The following is a 7,921-nucleotide window of genomic DNA, read 5'->3' on the forward strand; positions in this document are numbered from 1 at the left end:
CTTAGCAAACCAAGGGCCTTCCCAAACAACAGTGCCCTCGTAGCTTTCTAGAATCTCAGTACACCAGTCGTGGACCCGATGAACGTTGAGGAGAAGCTCAACAATGGCAGCAGAACTCTTTGGACACCCGTTTTTATATCTCACCAAGCGTTATAGAAACAGAAAGGAAATGAGAGCCAAGAAGAAAACTCTGTAATGCCAAGGAATTGATATCGCCAAGTTCAGGCAAATTCCTTGTTATTGTTAATTCGATTTACTGAGTGAAGTTGGATGCATTAATTGAGCGAAAAACAAATACTTTTAACCAATTTTCAATTGGATATAATTATATGGAAGAGGGTAAGAATTGAAGTTATAAATTTAACTATCTTAAGAATTTCCAAACACTTCATAATGGTTTAACTTTAAATTTCTTTATATATATTTAAGTTATAAAAATTATACTATAAGCATAAACACATATGAATATTTCGAATAATTATAATTAAAAATTTTAAAGTTATATCATAAATATAAAAAAATAATTTATGTATATTTTATAAAATTATAACAAAAATTTATATTAATTAAATCTTAAAAATTTCTAAAGTTATATCTAAAAAGTATATTATAAAAATAATTTGTGAGTTATAAAAATATTATAAAAAGTATTATAATATACTTATATAAAAAGTTATGACAAAAAAATATGGTTATAACTTATTTACATATTCATGTTATATATTATCTAAAATAATATATTTATTTATTTAAAAAATGTTATAATTTTTTTACCATATCGTAGGATACAATACCATTTAAGAGAATGGAGTTAAAAACAAATACTAGAGATAGACCATGAATTCTTTAATTTAGGAAATTTATATGTTAAAGAGGGAACAACCTAACATATGGAATGCTAGAGCAATTAGATAAAATTATATATGATTTTTATTTTTTCGTTATTTTTATTAGTTAGGGGTAAGCAAAAAAAAATCAAATCTAAAACCAACCAGACCCGAGGTATTTGGATTGTTTTTGGAATGCAAGTCAAAAAATGGTGAAAATAATTTAAAAGTTCTTTAAAATTTTTTGTTTTTAGAAATATTTATGAAAAAGATCTTAAAGTTTTGTCAAGCAATAATCAAAAGTCATAAAACAAAGCTCATTTTATCCAATAAGTCTAAAAAATAAAAAAATGGAAAAACCAAGAACCGAATCGAACTATGATGGACGGTTCAAAAATTTTAAAAAACCCGATCAAACCGATATCATCCCTACTATTAATAATCATATTATCAGTTACCAATGATTTTAAACCAGACCGATACTCTAATCGATCAGTCTACTGATTCGATTAAAAAATTATTAAAAATTTAAAAAATTAATTTAAAAAACATGATTAAACCGATTTTTTAGTCGGATCAACCAGTTCATATCGGTTTTTGACCTAATCTATTTAAAGTCACTCTTCAGACCAAACCCCCGATTAATTCCCAGTCCAACCAGTCTGATTGGCCAATCTAGTTCAGTCCAAACAATATTGTCAATTACTTTCTCGAATTAACATATTAGATATTATTTTAATTTAATTTTTATCACTCGTTTTAAATTTTTTATTATAATGATAATTTTTTATAATAAATATATATTTTTTTAAATGATGAAATATGTAGTTATATAATAATAATTTATACTATTAAATATGACATAAGAAATTACGATATAATTGTAATATGTTAGCAAAACACATTCAGAAAATTATAGTTATTTGTAACTATAAAAGAGTGCAATTATTACCCATGGAATTATACTTTTATTCAATTACCATGTGTTGTTAAATCCTACCTTAATTCAATCAAATTGCTAACTAAAAATATTATTGTATTAAATTATCATGTTTTATGCCAAAAGGTAGCAATGATTTTATTTAAGGGTTGAAGTATTAAAATAATATTTGTTGTATGGTTGTCGAATCCTCAGTCTTTTCACGTATGGCTGTCGGATTCATCCACCAGCCTAGTTATGCGTTGTCCGGATGTTTTTTTTTTTGTCTATCTTCATTTGTCTAGACTCCATCATGCCACTCTACAACTTTCCATTTGTCCCGCTCGCTTGGCTTGCTCATTCTACCTTCACTTACCATAAAATATAGCTTCCCTTGATCAAGCTTATTAGGGGAACTCACAGATATATCACAACAGTTATCCCTTAAGTTTTCTTCACATCTTTCATTTTTTAAATTACCACATTTAAATATTCCAGTCTCACCATTTATTCTCATTATCAGTTTGTTATTTTCTAAGTCAATGGTAGACCTAGATATGGCTAAGAAGGGTTTTCCTAACAAAATAGGGATTTTACGATCTTCTTCAAAGTCTAGAATTACAAAATCTACCGAGATGATGAAATTACACACTTTAACCAATACATCTTCAAGCAGACCTTTTGGTTGTACCAAAGACCTATTAACTAGTTGTAGTGTGATAATAGTATTTTTAAGTTCCCATAACCTGAGTTTCTTATATGTCGATAAGGGTATCAAGTTAATACTGGCTCCTAGGTCACATATGGCCTTGCTGAAGTGTATGTCCCCTATCTCTATAGGAATTGTGAAACTACCCAGATTTTTTAATTTTGAGGGTATCTTTCTGGTGATTATGCATTACAGGATGCGTCTTTGTTAATTTGTTCTCCCTTTTTAGTTTTCCTATACCTAGTCATTATTTCTTTTAAGTACTTTGCAATTTAGGAATTTTCTCTATTAGCTTGATAAGGGTTAAATTAACATTAAGTGATATAAATAAGTTTAGGAAACTTAGAAATTTTGCTTCATCCCTTTTTCATTTATCCTCTAACCGTGATGAGAATGGTACTGTAACACCCCTCACCTGTATCTAACACCGGGACAGGGCTTAAGGTGTTACCAGACTTAAACATTCATAAACATATAAAACTGGGTTACTGAATTTCACTCAAAATTAAAACTTCGAGAACATATGCTATTATCCCTTAAGCAGGCCATCGAGGCCTATAACTTACATTAAGGCGGTTCGGGACAAAATCGAAAACATTCGGTAAACTTTGGGCAACTTAATAAATTTCTAGCTTTGGAGCGCCACACACCCTTGTAAGTGGGCTGTGTGGATTCCCACGCCCGTGTGGCTTGGGGCACACCCATACCCTTAGCCCGTGGGCAACATTGACTTTTAAACACGGCCATGGCACATGTCCATGTTGCCTGTCCGTGTTCAATACTGACTTTGGGACATGGCTATGGGACACGCCCGTGTGACCTACCCGTGTCCTATATTAACTCAAAATTTTAAATGTAGGGGACACACGGCCATAGCACACACCAGTGTGTCTAACCATGTGGACCCTAATAGGCTATTTTACAAGCCTTAAGTCACCACTTTCTACTCCTTATACCATTATACTATGTTTACAAACTTATAAATTAAACATCCATGTTTAGAGTATTAAAAACTTATTACCATGTCACACATTTATTCCATAGCCATGACCACCTCAAATGGTCTTAAGGCATCCACCATGTACATATGTTATATACTTCTTATACATAGTGAACAAGTATAATCACATGCCCACATTACAAGGCATTTACATATATCATGGATGAATAGGCTTACAAGCCAAAATCATTATAAGCCACATCTCATGGCTACATACAACAAATCATTATAAGCTAATACATTTGGCTAACCACAATGACATCGATCATAGAAAAACTAAGTTCTTATACATGCCACTCACTTGAACACGTTTAACATATACATGTCAATACTCCAAGGGTAAAGGCTCGACAGTGTGATGCTGCCTCCGACGATCTCCAACCCCGAGCTGACCTGTCAAAACTAAAAAGATGGAAAGGGGGAGTAAGCTTTACACTTAGTAAGTCCATTTGAAAATAATAAGCATTATAATAACATGTATCCTTAGGTAAAACAACTATAATCATACTTTTATTCATATTCTAGTCAAGCTGTCTAATCAGTCATAGTCGATAAATTATTTATAACTCGAGCTACGGAACTCCAAATTAATATCCGTTAATTTTCCTAGAAACTAGACTCATATCTCTTCTTATCATAAAATTTTTAGAATTTTTGGTCTAGCTAATAAGTACAGTTTATTATTCAAAGCCTCCCCTTTTTTGTAGTTTGACAGCTTCGACCTTTCTTCACTAAAATTTATTTATCTCCTAGTACAAGACTCGGATAATATTCCTGTCTCTTTCTCCTAAAAGTAGACTCATTAAGGATTTCATTCATATAAATTTTAGCTCATAATTATTTCTGTACAATTTTATAGTGATTTTCCAAAGTTGAGACAGGGGAGTCTGGAATCACTCCGACTCTGTCTCACAAGAATTCAAATATCTCATGATACAGAACTCTTTTGCTTACACCGTTTCCTTTATTTGAAACTAGACTCATTAAGATTTAATTCAATATTTTATTCAGTCTTTAATTCAATTTTCAGAATTTTTAGTATATTTTCAAAGTCGAACCAATGCTGCTATACCAAGTCTGTCTTAGTGCAACAAGATAATAACCATCACAATTTGTCATAGAAATTATTCTCATAAATATCATTCATTCATTTGCACTATCGTAATAAGTCCATTTCATTTCACATGTCAAGTACGTGTTCATGGGTTTCGAGTATTTACCCTGTGCTATCATTTAGCACTGCACTCGTCTAAACATGACAACTCACATGCATTATAATATTATCATATAACATACATTATGTATCATGGCAAAAGCCTTTTATTTCATTTCTCATATTAATCTCGTTGAATTTCTCGGAATCTTGATGGATATCCCATTCACCGTCAATTCATACAAGTGATTATTTCATATGCGCACTCCCGCAAACCTCACATCTTACAGCGAGATTACCAGTCCAGGCTAAATCCCCCGTAATATAAACTCATGGAGTGATGTCGGGATTACCAGTCCAGGCTAAATCCCTTGTACGACAAGCACTCTCAATGAGCACGGATCTGAATTACCGATCCAGGCTAAATTCAGACCCCAATCAGATTACTCGTCCGGGCTAAATCCTTAATGTACACATATTCTTCGAAAGGCTCGATCACTTAAGGAACACCCGTCCGGGCTAGATCCTTTTCATACTTGAGATCACGGATTACCCGTCCGGGCTAAATCCTTACTGCAACATATGCAGGATCTCAAATCATGTAAGCCATGGTTTATCTATTGAATTTCCCTTTTTATTCAACCGAGATTTTTCTCTTTCCATCAAGTATCTCATTATGCATAGCTGCTCATGCCATGTACATCCAATTCAACACATTTCCATGTTTATTTAGACATTAGTCCATAAGATAAACATGGTATTACATATAGTTATAATTTGACATTTGTTACAATATATAATCTTCATATAAACTAAATAAATATCCATCACACAATGTTAACACATCAATTTAAGTTCAAGTATGAACAATAATATTATTGCATTATCATTGACATATGAACTTACCTCTGTTTCGAGTACGACTATTTATTTTGTGTTTGCGCTTAACCTTGTTCGACCTCGTTCTAAGTCTGAATCTTGTTTTCCTTGATCTATAATATCACATTTATACTAATAATTAGTCACATTATTCATAGGGGTCCAAAAATCATATTTTTACAAATCTACATTTTGACCCTTAAACTTTTACATATTTGCACTTTTGCCCCAATGTTCGGAAATTAAACTTCATCCTATTTTATTATGTTTTATGACATGCTGATCATTTTTCATGACTATGACAGCCCCCAATTTCCACTAAATCACCCATTTATGATCAATTTTACAACTTTTACAAAACGGTCCTTTGAGATGTTTTCATCGAAAACCGCTTAGTAAAAGTCGTTTATTAAACACCCAACACTCATTTTATACCATTAGACATCAAAATGCATGCATATTACTCATGGGTAAATTTTTAAACATAAACCCTAGCTCAAAATAATGGTAGAAATAGCTAGAACATGTTACTGGATTTCAAAAATGTAAAGAACTTTAAAAACGGGCTCGGGAGCACTTACAAATGAGCTTGGGAGCTTGAACCAAACCCTAACCATGGCTTACATGGGGGTTTCGGCTGGTACACGGAGAAGATGACCAAATTTTGGCTATTTTGGCTTTTTAATTCTTTTAATCATTAGTTTACCAAAATGCCCCTAACTTAAAAATATTTTATGACACCCATTTCATGTCTATTTTTGTCCAGCAATTAACTAATGGTATAATTCCATTTAAGGATCTCCCATTTAAAATTTCATAACAATTAGACACCTCTAACATGTAGAACTCAACTTTTACACTTTTTACAATTTAGTCCTTTTGACCAAATTGAGTGCCCAAACGTCAAAATTTTTGAACGAAATTTTCACAAAATCATTGCGTGAAATTGTAGACCATAAAAATATAATAAAAATAAATTTTATTACATCGAATTTGTGGTCCCGAAACCACTGTTCCAACTAGGCCCTAATACGGGATGTTACAAGTACTCTCATAAGGACAGGTTTCATGCCTTTCTCAAATTTTGACTCATCTGCCGATCCGACTACCATATCAGGCTCTTCTTCAGGTCCATCTTTAAAAAGTTTATTTTTCAAAAGATATTCTGGATCTTCTTTTTCCTCCTTTTGAATGGGTTCATTTGGGTTACTCGGTATTTTACCCAAACGGAGCACAATTGCTTTCACTTGCTCCTTCCCATCTCTTCAAAGGTTATTCACAGTGTTGCTTGGAATGTCAGTGCCAATTTTAATTTTGATATCTCCCATTATGCTCATCAACTGGATCGTTTGATCTTCCAACTTAGCCAATGTAAGTTTTAGTTTGAATGCACTCAGACTGCACTTGTCTAACTTCCGTCCTCATTAACTACACTTTCCCCTCTATGCAATCCAGCCTTTGACCACATACAGTATGGTAATTTACATTGGTCCTCTCCTAAGCTTTTTATAAATAAGGAGGTTGGTAAGTATGATTTTGCCTATTATGAGTAGCATTACCTCATCCATGGTTTCTAGCCCATTTTAAGTTCGAATAGTCTTTCCATTCGGGATTATAAGTGTTTGAATAAGGATTTCCACCCCTATTCCCTATGTAGTTCACGTCCTCGGGTTGGTTCTTAGGGTATTGATCGATCATCCTGATTGATTCATTCATTATAGGTCTAGTAGATGTTAACTCCAACCGGTTAAGCTTGTCCAATATTTGTTGGTATTTGTCTTCCCCATGGACAACTTTGGCCATAGGTGGTCTCGAACTATAATTAAATCTTTTGTTCAACCACTGGCAAGAGTTCATGGCCATGTTCTTTATCAACTGATAGACATCCTTATACATTCGGTTCATTAAGGCCCCTCTTGCCGCTCTATCTAGTCCTGACCTTGATTTTCCATCGAACCCATTGTAGAACATCTATAGCCTTAACCATTCAGGAAAACCATGATGAGCGCATCTCTGTATGAGCAGTTTAAAATATTCCCAAGTTTCGTAAAAGTTCTCTCATTCCATTTGTTTGAAGTTAGTAATATCCATTTTTAGTTGAACAGTTTTGCTGATAGGGAAGAATTTGTGCAAAAATTTCTCCACAAGCTCGTTCCATGTAGTAATTGATACTGGTGTTTGTGAATCTAACAAATAAAAGGCATTATCGATTAAGGAGAAGAGAAGTAATCAAAGGTGAATAGCGTCATCAGTGACCCCTTTGAATTTAAAAGTGTTACAAAGTTGGAGAAACTATTCAAGATCCCACTAAACTGAAGATTGTTCTGAATCATCTAGATCATTTCTCTTTATTTCAAAATTGTTCATAGTTATCATTGGTCTTGTGATGCTGCCTTGTACTGCATCCATGTAACAGCCTATTTCTAGTCAAATC

The 7,921-nt window shown here is 33.0% G+C and overlaps 1 non-coding gene across 1 annotated transcript; it reads left to right on the forward strand.

Moving 5' to 3' along the window:
- The first annotated feature begins 7,480 nt into the window (after nt 1-7,480).
- Nucleotides 7,481-7,587, forward strand: LOC121206871 (small nucleolar RNA R71). The gene has a single exon (XR_005902042.1). It is a non-coding gene; the product is annotated as a small nucleolar RNA R71 (small nucleolar RNA).
- Nucleotides 7,588-7,921: the final 334 nt, after the last annotated feature.

Source organism: Gossypium hirsutum, chromosome A09 (assembly GCF_007990345.1).
Source record: "Gossypium hirsutum isolate 1008001.06 chromosome A09, Gossypium_hirsutum_v2.1, whole genome shotgun sequence".
Taxonomy (NCBI): domain Eukaryota; kingdom Viridiplantae; phylum Streptophyta; class Magnoliopsida; order Malvales; family Malvaceae; genus Gossypium; species Gossypium hirsutum.